This window comes from Oryctolagus cuniculus, chromosome 2, assembly GCF_051225735.1.
Source record: "Oryctolagus cuniculus isolate XC-2025 breed Fujian yellow rabbit chromosome 2, ASM5122573v1, whole genome shotgun sequence".
Classification (NCBI taxonomy): domain Eukaryota; kingdom Metazoa; phylum Chordata; class Mammalia; order Lagomorpha; family Leporidae; genus Oryctolagus; species Oryctolagus cuniculus.
In genome coordinates this window covers 140,430,452-140,447,550 of record NC_142868.1, presented here as the reverse complement: position 1 = coordinate 140,447,550, position 17,099 = coordinate 140,430,452, and the positions used below count along the sequence as shown (strand labels likewise).

General features: G+C 39.2%; 1 pseudogene; it reads right to left on the bottom strand.

The window, feature by feature from the left end:
* LOC127488419 (small ribosomal subunit protein uS8-like) overlaps positions 1-14,551 on the bottom strand; it is a 174,585-nt pseudogene extending 160,034 nt beyond the window's left edge.
* Between the last annotated feature and the right edge of the window lie 2,548 nt (positions 14,552-17,099).

Here is a 17,099-nt window from a genome sequence, read left to right as displayed (position 1 = left end):
GGGAGCTGGATGAGAATCAGATCAGCTGGGACTCCAGCATTCATATGGGCCTTAATCTGCGGTGCCACAATGCCGGCCCCTACACCCTTGAATTTGAATTGGCTACTAACATTTTATCTTTCACATGTTCAGCATTATGAGATACCTCTGAAGGATTCTTGAATGTGAAGTTAGATGTCAGTGTCACTTCCTCTGGAGCATCTCACCCATTTTGTTATAGCCACTTTCTTTATTCATATTGATAAGTCCACCCAAACTAAGTCCTTCTGGCTATACCTAGTCTCTTGAAGTATGATTACGCCAACATTTCCATAGGCTTATTTCTTTTCTATCTCCATTTATGTCAATTTGAAGCTCATATCCAATATTATCATTTTTCTTTTTTGCTATGTTTTTATATTTGTGGATTAATTCCTTCTTTCAATTATCTGTTTTGTAAAATATCATGTGAGGTTATCATTAAGAGACAAAGAGGCAACACAACTACACACTTTGCCATCTGTGCAGTGACCAGACAACTTTTACTTTGGTTATTGGTGATGACAGGCATTTGTTGTTTATGAGGGATTGATGGCCTGAAGAGGTAATAATGAAATTTGTACTTTATGTAATTACTCAGCTCATATACTGTTGTAACAGATATTTCAGCCAATGTTGTTGGATGCCCTAAGATTATTTAACTAAACCGTCATAACTGAAACTCAAATCTATCAGATCCATAAAGCAAAGACTGCATGTGTTTTGAAGGCAGAGACAATAGGAATATAAGATGTATGGTGTGAAAAAGTGTTTCTCATTCATAGCACATGTCACAGGTGCAATTTTACATTTGTTAGTGATATTGATTATCTGATTTTGACTGTCCCTCTTAATAGCAAGTTCCATGACAGCAAGGACCACACTTATCTTTGTTCACCATTATACAGCTGATGCTGTACTTTTCCAAATAATATCTCTTTAAGTCTCACAGCAGCCCTTTCAGGCAAATAATACTAATGTCATTTTGCAGATGAGGAAACAGAAACTGAGAGAATTTACTCTCGTTTCACACAGTGAATAAATGAAAAATTAGGGCTCAAATTCACGTCTTCTGAATTCTATTCCAGTATTCTTTCCCTTGAATCATGTACTGCTCTCTAATAGAAAAACAGTTCTATAGAGTCTCACTTGGGAAGTCATAGCACCAAGTTTTCTATGCCAGAATAAATTATCGTATCAAGGCTATAGAATATAAGTGAGCAAAAATAAGGAAAAAAGTAATGTTTGAATAACCTATCTATATCAATATCCAACAAGTTTCCATTAAAATTCTTGTATTAACCTTTATGGCAGGATTTACAAAACATTTAAAGATTTTGTTATAACAGCAACAAGACCAGTGCTGCCTTATTCACCATTTTCCTGGCTTCTAACTCAAATACTAATGAAATCCATAAAAGACAAAACTTGGCAACCATTCTAATGAAAGGCAAAGGAACACATTATAGACTTTGGAAGAATTTCTAATATATCCACAAACAATAATTAAGAATTGTTCAAACTCTAATACGTGAATCGGAACATTAAGGACAGGAACCTGGAAGGCAGAAAAGCCATTGACTCACATTACCACATCAAATTCAAGGGTGTCTTGGTCCATTTACAAGAAATCCACTTCTCTTTTCCAAAAGAATTCTCTTCTAATCCATCTACAGCCTTACTTTCCTGTGCTACTTCCAAGGCTGCTCTTTTCCTGTTTGAGTCCTGATATCACTCCTCTTGGCAGGTAACTGTACAAGTAACCAAAAGGACAGGGCAATCTGATACAGACATTTTGATCCCAGTAAAATGACTGAGGAGACTATTGTCTGGCTGTTTTCACTACTAAAGTAGTCTGTCAAAATGTAAAATCACAGCCTTGTTACTAGCATTTTATTTCAGAAAGAAAGATACTTAGCAGACAAAACAATCCCAAGTCGGGGATATTTTCACTTTCTACTTTTTCACTTTGATGACTTTTTTTACACACTGTAAATATTACTTTTATAATGAACACTAATTCTTTTTAAACATTATAACTTTTTAAATGCTTTAACTTTAAACATTTTATCTTCTAAGGATGTGTCTACTTAGGGGTTCCAAACCACTAAGAAACAATAACTTAAAGTATTCAATTAAAAGTACGTATAAAGGGTGGGCATTGAGTTTAGCAGTTAAGACACACTTCAGATGCCCATGTCCCATATCAGAGTGCCTAGATTCAATTCCTGGTTTCAGTTCCTTACTCCAGCTTTCTACGAATGCACAGCCTGGGAAGCAGCAGATGATGGCACAAGTGACTGAGTTCCTGCCACCCATATGGGAGACCAGGATTGAGTTCCTGGCTCCAGTTCTCCACCCAGTCCCATCCTGGTTACTGAGAACATTTAGGGAGAGAATCAATGGATAGGAGCTTTCTGTCTGTCTGTCTGTCTCTCTCTCTAAAATAAGTAAAAATTTTAAAAGTATATGTATAATATTGAATATTAAAAGAACCAATGGAAACCATATTTGAGAATATCCTGTATAGTCTAGAGGTCAGAATAAGACCACAGACCACATAACATAAATATCCTTTCCCTTATAGCTGTTTTATAATAAATACCTAGTTGGCCGGTGCCATGACTCACTTGGCTAATCCTCCGTCTGCGGTGCTGGCACCCCGGGTTCTGGTCCCGGATGGGGCGCCGGGTACTAGTCCCAGTTGCTCCTCTTCCAGTCCAGCTCTCTGCTGTGGCCCAGGAGGGCAGTGGAGGATGGCCCAAGTGTTTGGGTCCCTTCACCTGCATGGGAGACCGGGAGGAAGCACCTGGCTCCTGGCTTCGGGTCACCACAGTGCTGGCCGTAGCGGCCATTTGGGGAGTGAACCAACAGAAGGAAGACCTTTCTCTCTGTCTCTCTCTCTCACTGTCTATAACTCTCTCTCTCTGTCTCACTGTTTAACTCTGCCTGTCAAAAAATAAAAAATAATAATAATAAATACCTAGTCAAAATTAAAACTTTATATAGGGGCCAGCACTGTGGGCATCCCATATGGCCACTGGTTCGAGACCCAACTGCTCCACTTTCAATCCAGCTCTCCGTTATGGCTTGGGAAAGCAGTAGAAGATGGCCCAGGGGCAGGCACTGTGGCACAGTGAGTTAAAGCCCTAGCCTGAAGCACCAGCATCCCATAGGTGCACCAGTTCTAGTCCCTGCTGCTCCTCCTCCAATCCAGCTCTCTGCTATGGCTTGGAAAGGCAGCAGAAGATGGCCCAAGTGCTTGGGCCCCTGCACCCACATGGGAAGCCTGAAAGAAGCTCCTGGCTCCTGGCTTCAGATCGGCGCAGCTCTGACCATTGTGGCCAACTGGAGAGTGAACCAGGAGATGGAAGACCTCTCTCTCTGTCTCTACCTCTCTCTGTAACTCTGTCTTTCAAATAAATAAAATAAATCTTAAAAAAAAAAGTAGAAGAAGAAGATAGCAAAAGTCCTTGGGCTCCTGTACCCAAATGGGAGACCCGGAGGAAGCTCCTGGTTCCTGGCTTCAGATCGGCTTAGCTCCAGACATTGTGGCCAATTGGAGAGTGAACTGGAAGATGGAAGAGCTCTCTCTCTCTCTGCCTCTCCTCTCTCTGTGTAACTCTGACTTTCAAATAAATAAATAAATCTTAAAAATACATAAAAATGAAAAAATTTATAATACCTCTGTGTTAAGCCAGCACCATCCACTGGCAACCCATCTGAGTACTGGTTCACGACGGAGCTGCTCTACATCCATCCAGCTCCTTGTTGATGTGCCCAGGAAAAGCAGCAGAAGATGGCCCAAGAATTTGGGCCCCTGCCACCCACAAAGGAGACCTGAATACAGTTCCTGGCTCCCAGCTTCATCCTGGTCCAGCCCTGACCCTTGCTGCCATCTGGGGAGTGAACCAGCAGGTAGAAAATTCTCTCCCTCTCTCTGTATCTCTGCCTTTCAAATAAATAAAATGAAGCTTAAAAAAGGATATCAATTCTAAAATCACTTAGTAATATTCCTTAAAAGTTGAAAATTTGTTTTTTTTTTTATAAAACATTAAGACTAACCCTGCAGTCAACACATCTTTATCAGTTAAGACAAAGATAGTAAATTGAGCACATGCCTCTAATTTTACTCTTTTCTATAAAACTGGTAATAAAGGATTTTTGCTTTTAAAGATTTAAATCCCCACGTATGGACAGAACAGGACAACTTGAACAAAATTTTGAAAATGGAAAAGCAAATAGATTGGAGGTAATTAACTTAGAAGACTAGAAAAAAAGGTGAATTTTAATTTGTTGAATGTGGGAAACCTGAACATATTCATAAAATCCTCCTGAGGCTCAGGTGTCAGACTGACCAAGTACATCTAGAAGTGGGGTGCTAATATCAACAAAATTAGTAAACAACACTTTAAGAAACAGAGACTAGAGCACTCCTCTACTCAATAGATCCGAGCCAGTGTTCCCCCATCCATAAACGGTACACTGATAGTTTCTTCTTAGGAGATTTATTTTAACCTGATATTCTTAAATGTAAGTGGGCTACCAAGATTCCCAAACAGTTGAGGAAACTTTATAACTCAAATAACTAAAATCAGGAGACAGAAAAACAAACAAACAAGAAACACTTAAAGGAAACAAAGACACTGCAGGGAAAAAAGAAACACTTGGGCCAGAAGAGCAGTCAATTATACAGTATAAAGAAGAACATTCAAAAAACAAACTCATGGAATTGAAAATATGAGAGCAAACATTGTTTCCTTTTTTTAACTCAATTGCTTTATTAAAAAGCAAAATCTTGGAAAAATTTAGGAAATATCCCAGAAAAATGAGGACAATAGAAAATAGAAAATGAGAGAAAAAAATTAAGAAAGCTTCTGTGTTGGTTTCCTTTTATTTTGATTTCAAAATCAGTGTACCTATTTTAAATGCCAAATTAGACTAAAAGGCTTATTACAAAGTAACTTATCAATTCCTCCCAATTTTTCCTCTTCCTTGCTTGATGATTTCAGAGACAATAATTTTAATTATTTCAGCTGTTTCTTTTGGCATTTACCTAACTTCATATGTTTAGACAACGTGTATTTTGCTGTTTAGAAACATCAATCTAAAGCACTGTCTAATTACTTCCTGTTATGGTAGTTGAGTGTTTTTTATAATCCCACGGCCTGTGCTTTCCCTCTCCATGATTCCAGTGCAGTTGTACTCATTTTAGAGATTAAGTCAATATTCAGTTATGTCTATGTAAATATTACTCACAGCTGAACATTGTATCATGATTATATTTCCTTTCTTCCATTTTCATAAAAGTTAATTATTACCATCTTTTATATTGAGATATAATCCATTCACCATAATATGCACTCATCATTAATGTACAATTCAATGAATTTTTGTGAAATTACAGAGTTATGCAAGTATCACTGTAGTCCAACTTTGGAACATTTCCATCACCTGAAAAATCTCCTTTGCACCTGTTTGCAGTCAATCCCTGCTTCCACTCCCAGCCCCAGGCAACCACTCATCTGTTTTCTGTCTTCATATACATGCAGTCATGCAATATGCAGTCTTTTGTGTCTGGCTTCTTTCACTTAGCATAATATTTTGAGATTCATTATGTCATATTATGTATCTGTATTTTGTTCCTTTTTACTTATTAATAGTATTTTATTTTATGGATATAGAATACTTTGTTAACCCATTTACCAGTTGATGGGTATTTGGACTGTTTCCACTTTTTGCCTACTATAAATATTGCTGCTGTGAACATACATGTACAGGCATTGTGAGGACTTATGTCTTCATTTCCCCGGGATAGACATTTAGGCATGGAATTTCTGAGATGTATAGTAAGTTTAACTTCTTAAGAAACGATTAAGCTGTTTTTGAAAGTAGCTGTCTCAATTTACATTCACACAAGTAATATCTGACAACCCAGTTATTTCATATTCTTACCTACACATAGTATTTGACAGTCCTTTTGTTTGAAGCCTTTTTTGGTGAGTATATAGTAGTATCACTTTCTAATTCAGATTTCTCTAATGATTAATTATTTTGAGCATATTTTTATGGGATTATTATCTGTTAGTAAAATCTCAATGAAATGTCTGCAAATTTTTAGTCAACTGTGTTAGCTTTTTATTGGTGTCATAACAAATACCACAAACTTGGCCGCTTAAAACAACCCCAATTTATCATCAGGACAGGAGTTGTGGCACAGCTGGTTAGGGACTTATATACCCACATCCCTTACTGGAGTGGTTCCAGTCTCAGCTGCTCTGCTTCCTCCTATCCAGCTTCCTGCTAATGCATCCTGAAAGGCAGTGGATGATAGCTCAACTGCTTGGTCTTCTGCTACCCTCTTGGAAGACTGGGCTCCTGGCTTAGGCCTGGCCCTGCCCTATGCATTGCAGACATTTGGGGAGCAAATCAACTGATAGAAGATCTCTCACTTTCTATAACTTTCAAGTAGATGAAAATAAATAAAATGATTTGTTTATTATTTCATGGTTTCTATAGGTCAGAAGCCCATGTGGGTTCAGCTGGGTTTTCCATTTAGGGTTGAACCAAACTAAAATGAAAGAATTAACAGCACTGTCCTTACTGGAGGCTTGGTAAAGAATTTTCTTTCAAGATCCCTCAGGTTGTTGGATGAATTGTGTTTATAATACTGAGGTCTACACTTCCTAGTTGGTTGACAGCCATGGACCAATCTTTGCTCCTAAAGACTACCTGAATTCCTTCTCTTGTTTTCTACATGACTCCAACCCCAGGGAGTTGTGCCTTTTTTACACCTTGCATCTGTCTTTTCCTAGCTAAAGAAAAGATTATTTTTATCTTTCTACTAGCCCCCTTCTTTCTAGCTCATCCCTCTGTCTCTCGTTTTAAGGGCTATTGGTATTAGATTGGAGCCACCTAGATAATCTGGGATAATATCACTATCTTAAAGCCCATAACTTTAATTAGGCCAACAAAAATCCCTTATGACATGTCTCATACAAATTCACAGATTCTGAGCATTAGAGCATGCAATTTTGGGCGAAGAGAGTAAATTCTGCCGAAAACATCCATTTTAATGGTATTGTTTGTCTTCTTATTAAAGAGTTGTAAAACTGCTTCATATATTCTGGATACAAGTCCTTTATCAGAACTATTGGAGGTTTACACACTTTTTCTGTCAATGAACAGATAGTAAATAGGTTATATTTTGCATATCACACAGGAACTTTGGCATTTTCTTTAAAAAAAAAAATAAACCGTTAAAATGTTAGACCCTCTGAGTAAGGATGCTAACACGTCGAGAGGCACGCCCCAAAGACTCAGAGTCCAGACCAGCTGATGCAAAAGCAAGAGGATTTATTCAGCGTCTGCGCAGATGGGCCTCCTGAACTCGGGAGTCCAGAGAGCCCCCCAGCACAGAGCCACACGGTTTATATACCTGCAGCAACCAATCAGAAGCACTATAGTGTCCATGCACACAGCAGTCCAATCCGTGAGCTGATCATGTGAAAGGCATGCGTCCTCTATCCAATCAGCTACGGGATCACATGGGAGGCATGCACACAGCAGTCCAATCCGTGAGCTGATCATGTGAAAGGCATGCGTTTTCTATCCAGCTACGGGGTCACATGGGAGGCATGCACCTCGTCGCCATTTTGTTGTTTACTTCTTCAGCAGTTCCTTCCCCTGTCAGCATCATCTTGTTCACCCTGAGGGGGACAACGTCTTGCTCCCTTCGTTCCCCTGGAGGGAGAGCAGTGTCCCACTTCCCACACCGTTATTGAGTATTAGGAGGCATACAAACTGGGTTAGGTCTTAGCACAGCCAGGCGCAAGTGTCGCAGCTAGCTAAGCATAGGGTCCCTTATTTTTATAGCTGCACCTAATGTTAGCTTTGGGGGAAAAAGTTTAGGGCTATAATTTTTAAACTTTAATTTTATTTGGGGCAAAGGTGACTTCTTGTTTTTAATAGTGTTAGCTTAAGTCACTCTATCTTGGTTTGATTTTTAAGGTTCTTCAAAAACTGTAAAGACAATACTCAGCTTATGAGCCTTGTAAAAACATGCTGCAGGTCAACTGTCGCGTACAAACCATAGACTGCAAGCCCCTGAAGTGTGCGAGTTGCAAATATTTTCTCCAGGTTGGTAGCTTGTCTTTTCTTGTTGATGTTTTTCAAAGAATGTGTTGAACAGACTTTAAGGTGGCTTTCACAACCCTGCCTCCTGGTATTGATGTTAATATAATCCCTCCCCTTGAGTGTTTTGCAAACTGATTTGCTTCTGACCAATGGGAAGCTAAGGTGATTCTAGATACATGATTACGAAAGAGTATAGCGCAATCTTGTGCTGTCTCTTGTTCTTCTGTTGTTACATGATTACAAGAGTATAGCATGATCTTGTGCTCTCTGTCTCTTGCTCTTCTATTGGACTTTCTCTTTCCTTCCATGAAGAAACAGGACACCTGGAATCCTGAACTCTCAGATGACTGAATGTTGTCAACAATCCTGCAATTGGCGAAATGGATCATCCCTAGTTGAGTCTTATATGAGGTCTCAGCCCTGTTGATATCTTCCTTGTAGCCTCCTATAACCCTAAGTAGAGAATCCAACTGAGCTATGCTCTGATTTCTGACTCACAGAAATTATAGTGAAAGATGTATGTGTCATTTTAAGCAACCAATCTGGTGGTAAACTGTTATGCAGTACAGAAAACAACAGAAAGAGCAAACATCTTTAAATTTACTTTATTGCCTTTTTTCTTTGGTAGTCAGATTGAAGAAATCTTCGCCTGAAAATCACAAAGGAATTTTTTAGTGCTTTCTTATAGATGTCTTACAGTTTTAGTTCCTAAATTTAGATGTTTCAACAATTTTTAGTCAATTTTAATGTGTGAGATGAGCCTAAGTTCATTTTTCACAGATGAATAGATATCTGCAATAGAACTGTTGGAAAGAGTCTGCTTCTCTCCTCACTCTCACCTCCCCTGGATTCTACTGCCTGGGTACCTTTGCTGAGAAATCAGTTGAACGTAAATGCAAAGGTTTATTTCTGTACTGTCCATTCAGGTTCACTGATTCCTCTGTAAATTCATACCTAAGTACTCCACTATGTTCCTAACTGTGGATTTTATACTGTTTCATAATTGGGTATTCCAAGTCCTCCAAGTTTGTTCTTTTTACAAAACTGTATTGACTACCCTAGGTTTTTTGTGCTTCCACATAATTTTAGGAGCAGTTTTTCAATTTGTACAAAAAAAACAACAACAACAACAACAACAAAAAAAAACACCACTAAAGCCTGCAAATCAGATTGTGTGGAATCTAAAGAATATTGTCCTCTTCACAGTATTGAGCTTTTCATGCTCAGAACATAAAATGCCTCTCCTTGTAGTTAAATCTTAATTAATTTCACCTGTGCTCTGTAGTTTACTGTGCAGACGACTTGCACTACATTTATTCCTAAGTATTTTATTCTTTTTGATATTAGTAGAAATGGAATTTTCTTTTTTAAAAAAATATTTATTTGAAAGAGCTACAGAGACAGAAGGAGAAACAGGGAGAGGTCTTCCATTACCTGGATCACTCCCCCAGATGTCTGGAACAGCTAAGGCTGGGCCAGGCTGAAGCCAGGAGCTGCTTCCAGATTTCCCACATGGGTGGAAGGGGCCCAAGCCATCTTCTGCTACTTCTCCCAAGCCATTAGCAGGGAGATGGGTCTGAAGTGGAGCAGCTAGCCAATATCCATATGGTATGCCACATTGCAAGAGGTGGCTTTACCCGCTATGCCACAATGCTGGCGCCAGAATTTTATTTTCAAACATTTCATTGTTTGAAACATGTTTTTGCGTATTCATTTTATATCCTATGACTTTCTTGAACTCATTTATTAGATCTGGTTTTCTGTTGTTTTGAGATTCCTTAAGAGCTTCTATGTTCCAGGATCATATTTTCTTCAAAGAAGTTAATTTTATTTATTCCTATTTAATCTATAAGTTTTAATTTTTTTGTCTTATTCTACGGGCTAAGGTCTCTAGTACAAAATTGCACAGATGGATAATAGTAGGTATTTTTGTTCTATTCCTGTTCTTAAAGATAAAACATAAAGTCTTTATAACAATTAGTATGGTGTTATTTGATGGCTTTTGTAGATGCCCCTTATCATTTTGAGGAAGTTCTCTGATATAGCCAATTTATTAAGAGTTTTACCATTCATGGGTGCTAGATATTTTTCAAATGTTTTTAATGTGTTTTCTGAGATGCCCAGGTGATTTTAATCCTTTGTCCTATCAACATGATATATTATATTGGTTTATTTTCAGATGTTACAACAACTTCACCTTTCAGGGATAAGTCCTACTTGGTCATGATACACATTTTTTATGTCACTGGATTTTATTTCCTAGGGTTTTCTGCATATATGTGTGTTTGTGTGTGTGCTTTTGCATCAATATTCAAGAGGCATTGATCTGTAATTTTCTTTTCATTGGGTATCTTCATGAGACTTCGGCATCAGAAGGATACTAGCTTGTAGCATTGGGAAGTACCTCCCGTTATTGTTTTCTGGCAGAACAAGTGAAGGGTGGGTATTACTTTTTATATAACTATTTTTTTCCATTGAGCTTTTATTTGTATGTCTGTGTTACATCCCCAGAAAAAGAATCCCAGGATTTTCCCTCCCAGGATTTTTGTCATGCTTCTTCATGGTCCATGATGCCAACTGAGGTTGTCAGCACAATGAAACCAAACTGGCGGGATGGAAGCAGATTATTCTGCCATTTTTCTATGTCTTCCTGGTTCAGTTTAGGTAGGTTGCATGTGTCCAGGAATATAACAATTTCTGATAGGTTTCCCTTTTTGCTGTCATACAAGTCCTTGTAGTAATTTCTGATGATTCTTTTTATTTCTGTGGTGTCTGTTGTTACATTTCCTTTTTCATCTCTGATTTTATTGATTTGGGTCTTTTCTCTTCTTTTTTTAGTTAGTTGGGCCAATGGGGTGTCAATTTTGTTTATTTTTTCAAACAACAGCTCCTCGTTTGGCTGATTTTTTGTAATGTTTTTTTATTCAATCCTGTTGATTTCTTCTCTGATTTTAATTATTTCTCTTCTCCTACTAGATTTGGGTCTGGTTTGCTGCAGATTTTCTAGATCCTTGAGATGCATTGAAAGCTCATCTATTTGGTGCCTTTCCAATTTCTTGATGTAGGCACCTATTGATATAAACTTTCCTCTTAACACTGCTTTTGCTGCATCCCATAAGTTTTGGTATGTTGTGCTGTTATCCTCATTTACTTCCAGAAAATTTTTTATTTCTCTTTTAATTTCTTCTATGACCCATTGTTCATTCAGGAGCATGTTGTTCAATCTCCATGTGTTTGCATATGCTCTAGGGATTCCTGAGTTGCTAATTTCCAACTTCATTCCTTTATGGTCTGAGAAGCTGCATGGTATGATTCTAATTCTTTTGAATTTGCTGAGACTTGCTTTATGGCCTTGTATGTGGTCAATCCTAGAGAAGGTTCCATGTACTGCTGAGAAGAATGTAAATGCTTTCTGTGTAGGATGAAAAGTTCTGTAGATATCTGTTAGATCCATTTGGGCTATAGTGTCGTTTAAATCTACTGTCTCCTTGTTGATCTTCTGTCCTGTTGATCTGTCTATTTCTGAGAGTGGAGTATTGAAGTCCCCCAGTACTATTGTATTGGGGTCTAAGTCTCCCTTTAAGTCCCTTAACAAATCTTTTAGATAAACCGGTGCCCTGTAGTTAGGTGCATATACATTGATAATTGTTATATCTTCTTGTTGTATTGATCCCTTAATCATTATGTAGTGTCCCTCTTTGTCTCTCTTAACAGTTTTTGTGGTAAAGTTTATGTTGTCCAATATTAAGATGGCTACGCCTGCTCTTTTTCCATTTCTGTTGGCATGGTATATCTTTTTCCAGCCTTTCACTTTCAGTCTGTATGGATCTTTGTTGGAAAGATGTGTTTCTTGTAAGCAGCAAATAGATGGGTTTTGTTCCTTAACCCAATCAGCCAATCTGTGTCTTTTAACTGGACAGTTCAGGCCATTAACGTTCAATGTGACTAATGATAAGTGGTAACTTTGCCCTGCCATTTGCCAAAGATAAGTTCTAATATATGCTTTGAATTCCCTGTGATCTTTTGCTGTGAGGTTTCCTTCATTCACCTTCTTTCATATTGATGACCGTGTTTCTGTGTTTCTGTGTGTAACACATCTTTAAGCATCTTTTGCAGGGCTGGACGAGTGGCAACAAATTCTTTCAATTTCTGTTTGCTGTGAAAGGTCTTTATTTCACCTTCATTCACAAATGATAGCTTTGCAGGATATAATATTCTGGGCTGGCAGTTTTTCTCTCTTAGTACCTGGGCTATATCTCGCCATTCCCTCCTAGCTTGTAGGGTTTCTGATGAGAAGTCAGCTGTGAGTCTGATTGGAGATCTTCTGAGAGTAATCTGACGTTTCTCTCTTGCACATTTTAGGATCTTTTCTTTATGTTTCACTGTGGTGAATTTAATTACAAGGGTCGTGGTGAGGATCTCTTTTGGTCATGTTTATTAGGGGTTCTGTGAGCTTCCTGTACTAGGATGTCTCTGTCCTTCTCCAAACCTTGGAAATTTTCTGTTAATATCTCACTAAAAAGGCCTTCTAATCCTTTCTCCCTCTCCATGCCTTCAGGAACTCCTAGAACCCGAATGTTGGGTTTTTTAATAGTATCCTGAAGATTCCCAGCAATATTTTTTAGATTTCTAATTTCCTCTTCTTTTCTTTGGTTTGACTGTACTTTCTCCTGTTCTCTGTCTTCTACGTCTGATATTCTCTCTTCTGCTTCACTCATTCTGTTTTTAAGGCTCTCTAATGTGTTTGTCATTTGATCTATTGAATTCTTCATTTCATCATGATTTCTCGTCACTATCACAGTTTCCTGTTGTACTAGTTGTTTCGTTTCATTTTGACTCTTCCTTAATATTTCATTTTCACGAGAGAGATTTTCTATCTTGTCATTAAGGATTTCTGTAGTTCAAGAATTTGTTTTTGAGAACTTCTTAATGTTCTTATCAATTTTTTGAGATCTGCTTCTTGCATTTCTTCTATGTCATCATCTTCCTAATCTTGAATTGGGGTGTCTATTTCATTTGTGGGCGTCATAGTGTCTTCCTTGTTCTTGTTACCTCGGTTTCTGCGTTTGTTGTTTGGCATATTGGAGATATTCTTTGGTTTCTTCGGTGTGGTGTTTTTTCTCATTATACTGTGACTCTAGATTAAGTGGACTGTCTGCTTTTGATGGATCCTTAGAGGCTGTGATGGGTGTGGCCAGAGAGCTCTGTTTGGTTCTTCAGGGTTAAGGGTGTGCCAAAGGTGACTCACCCAGATTGTTCTCTAGCTCACTCTTTTTGTTTGTTTGTTTGGTTGTTTGTTTTGTTTTGTTTTGTTTTGTTTTTTTTACTCAGTTGGGAAGTAATTCCACACAGCTGAGTGGAATTGAGGGTAGTTGATGTATGAAATCTGGCCCCTGTGGGTATTCGTCTGCTCTACCCCTGGGACCACACAAAGAGTTTATGCAGCCCTCAGTGTGGTCTCAAATTTCTCTGAAGTCTCTCACCAGGTTGCCAAGGTTACTGAGTTTGTGTACTTGGTGAGTTCTCTCGCCCTCCCTCAGATTTTCACAGTCTCAGTTCGTTAGCTCCACACTTTCACTAGGTCTTAACCTCTTGTTATGTCTCCCCACCAGAGTCAGGTTTTTCTGCTTGGCTAATGGCAGGCGCTGCTTTACATACGTAAAATGGCGCCTGCTTTTTGTCTTGCTCAGCTTTGTAACGTGAGTGGAGAGAGAGGCTAATGTCCGTGCCGGTTCCCCTTATCTATTTGTTTTTTTCTCTCCTCTAGTCAGCCTGGTGAACTTGCCCAGCGGGGCTTCAGGCCTCATTCCCTCTAGGCTCTTTCTGCCTTTCCCCGCCAATGTCTTGGGTTACCGGGGTTTTTGTCTCGCCTCCCCTTCCAGCGCTGGCACGCAGACTCTGCGGCTCGGCTTCTGCGGCGGCTTGGCTCAGCTTCCAAGTGGTGGGCGACCTTGCTCTCCCCGTAGGTTCTTCATGTCACATCCACTAGATCCGGAGGAGTTTCCTCTGCAATTTTTTCCTGAGCCTTTTCCTGAGGCTACAGTAACTCCACTTTTATTAAACTATCTTTTCCCGGACTATCAGTGCGCGCCCTCACTATTCCGCCATCTTGGCTCCGCCCCTATTCTGCCATTTTTCTAGATCTTTCAACTGCACGTCAAATCTGGGGCTGATCACTCCACACTTGTTTAACCTGCCAGTATGGTTCACAACGATCTTCCCAGCTCTGTTATCATCAATGATTTCAAATTCACCAATGTAACCATACTTCATCATCACAGTCAGAAACCTGATGATGACTTTGGAGTATGGCCTGGTTAAGAATCTAGCGTTAGCCTCTCTTCTCGGCACTGTTGATGCTGTTGAGAGCATCAGCCAGGATGTTCATGTGCACCATCGCAGCGGCACAGAAAGATGGTGAAAAGAGGAGGGAGGAGCGAGAGCATGGAGTTATCTTACATAACTACTTGATAGATTTCACCAGTGAAGACATCTGGATCTTGGCTCCTCTGGGTGAATTTTTAATCACCAATTTAAGTACTGATCTGTTGAAATTTCTATTTATCCTTGAACCAGTTTCAGTGATTTGTATTGTTCATCTAAGTTCTCTAAGTTTTTAAATATGTTGAGATAAATTTATTGATAATATTTATTTCCTTAAGATTTTTTTAATTTTTGAGGGTTGGTAGTGATATACCATATTTTATTCTTAAATTTACTAATTTGTATCTTCTTTTTAAAAAATATTTGTTTTACTTGAAAGCCAAGGTGACACAAAGAGAGGGAAAGACAGAGAAATAGTCTTCCATCTGTTGGCTCACACCCTAAATGGCCACAATAGCACGGGTTAGGACAGGCCAAAGCCAGGAGACAGGAACTCCATCCATGTCTCAAATGTGGGTAGCATAAGCCTAAGTACTTGGATCAAGTACTTACACCTGCTGCTTCCCAGGTGTATTAGCAGGAAGCTGGATCAGAAGCAGAGGAACCAGGACTCAAACTGGCACAACCATATGGGATGCAGGCATCTGAATATCTGTACCTCTTTTTTCTTTTTTCTTAATCAGACTAAAAAGAAGATCAACACAGCATATATAGCTTGGTGGCCAGCCAAAGATTGCCAGTGTTGTACTCAAACACATTTCACTATCACCCTGCTGACAAATACATCTGTAGAAGAGGAGCACATTCAAGTTTCAGGCATTTAGAATCTGACCCAGTTTTTAATTTAAATTATGTACTTAAAGTTTTTGCTGTACATATTCATGGCCTCCTATTCAATCAGTGATGGCTGAAGGTCTTATGTAGCACTTCTATAACTCTCTATAGCAGGACTTACCTGTTAAATTCCTGCTAGTTCACAGTTTTGGTGCTCAACCCTACCAGGACTATAACCTCTGGTTTGTACTATAGAGTTACGAATTTCATTACTCTTCCTACAAAGATAGCTACTATTACTAGCAATACTGCTGGAAATGGAATTTCTGCCCACCACTCCAAATCAAATCAGCCCCAAGAACCTCAAAGCTGCTAGTTTTATGACTAGCCCACTGAGATAGAACCATCATGCTAACTGATCAAAGAACTGGATGGCAATAGCATCTGAAACAATGGCGAGGTTTCCCCTGCTCTCACTGCAGTTTCAGTGACTTCTGCATTACAAAAGGAACATTCAGCAACATGAAGAGGCAATCCACAGAATGGGAGGAAATATTTGCAAACTACACAACTGATAAAGGGTTAACATCCAAAATCTTTAACAAGCTCAAGAAATTCTCCAACAACAAAACAAAAAACCCAGTTAAGAAATAGGCAAAGGACTTAAACAGGCAGTTTTCAAGAAAGGAAATTCAAATGGCCAACAGACACTTGGGAAAAATGCTCAGGATCAATAGCCATCAGGGAAAAACAGATCATAAACACAATGATGTTTCACCACACCCCAGTTAGAATGGCTCTCATACAGAAATCAACAAACAACAAATGCTGGTGAGGATGTGGGGAAAAAAGAACCCTAATCCACTGTTGGTAAGAATGTAAACTGGTCCAGCCACTATGGAAGACAGTGTGGAAATACCTCAGAAATATAAATATAGACCTACCATATGATCCAGCCATCCCACTACTGGGAATTTACCTGAACCAAAATAAATCAGCATATCAAAAGTGATCTGTATCCTCATGTTCGTTACAGCTCAATTCACAATGGCTAAGATATGGAATTAACCCAGTAGCATCAACTAAAGACTGGATAAAGAAATTATGGTACATATACACTATGGAATACTATACAGTGGTAAAAAATTGAAATCCTCTCATTTGCCCCAATTGGCCACAACCACCAAAGCTGTGCCAATCCAACGCCAGGAGCTTCCTCCAGGTCTCCCACATGGGTGTAGGGGCCCAAGGACCTGGGCCATCTTCCACTGCCCTCCCAGGCCATAGCAGAGAGCTGGATCACAAGTGGAACAGCCAGGTCTCAAACCAGTGCCCATATGGGATGCCAGCACTTCAGGCCAGGGTGTTAACCTGTTGCACCACAGCGCCAGCCCCAGGGCCAGGTGCCCTTAAAGTGATGGGACTAGCTGTATCATGGAGAAACAGAAAAATGTACGACAAACTGTTTTATCTACTCTGGAATTGCTGCCTTCCAACAATGTGAAGTAGGATATGGGTACATTAACAATGACTCTCTTTATGTTCAGGATGCAGTTTCATCTTGACGTCTCCCTGTGAAGCCAAGCTCTTGGTTTTAGACACACTGATGACATCCAAGAAAAATTCCTAGTTTATGAATACCTATTGAAAATTCCAGACCTACTGCTAAGATATTGGAGATGCTAAAATGTTTATTTGCCGAGGAAAAACTGAAGAGAATGAAGCACCTTGATAGCCAAGGTACAGATGGAGTGCCTCAGGTGATGAGTCGCATGTTTATTGTCCTT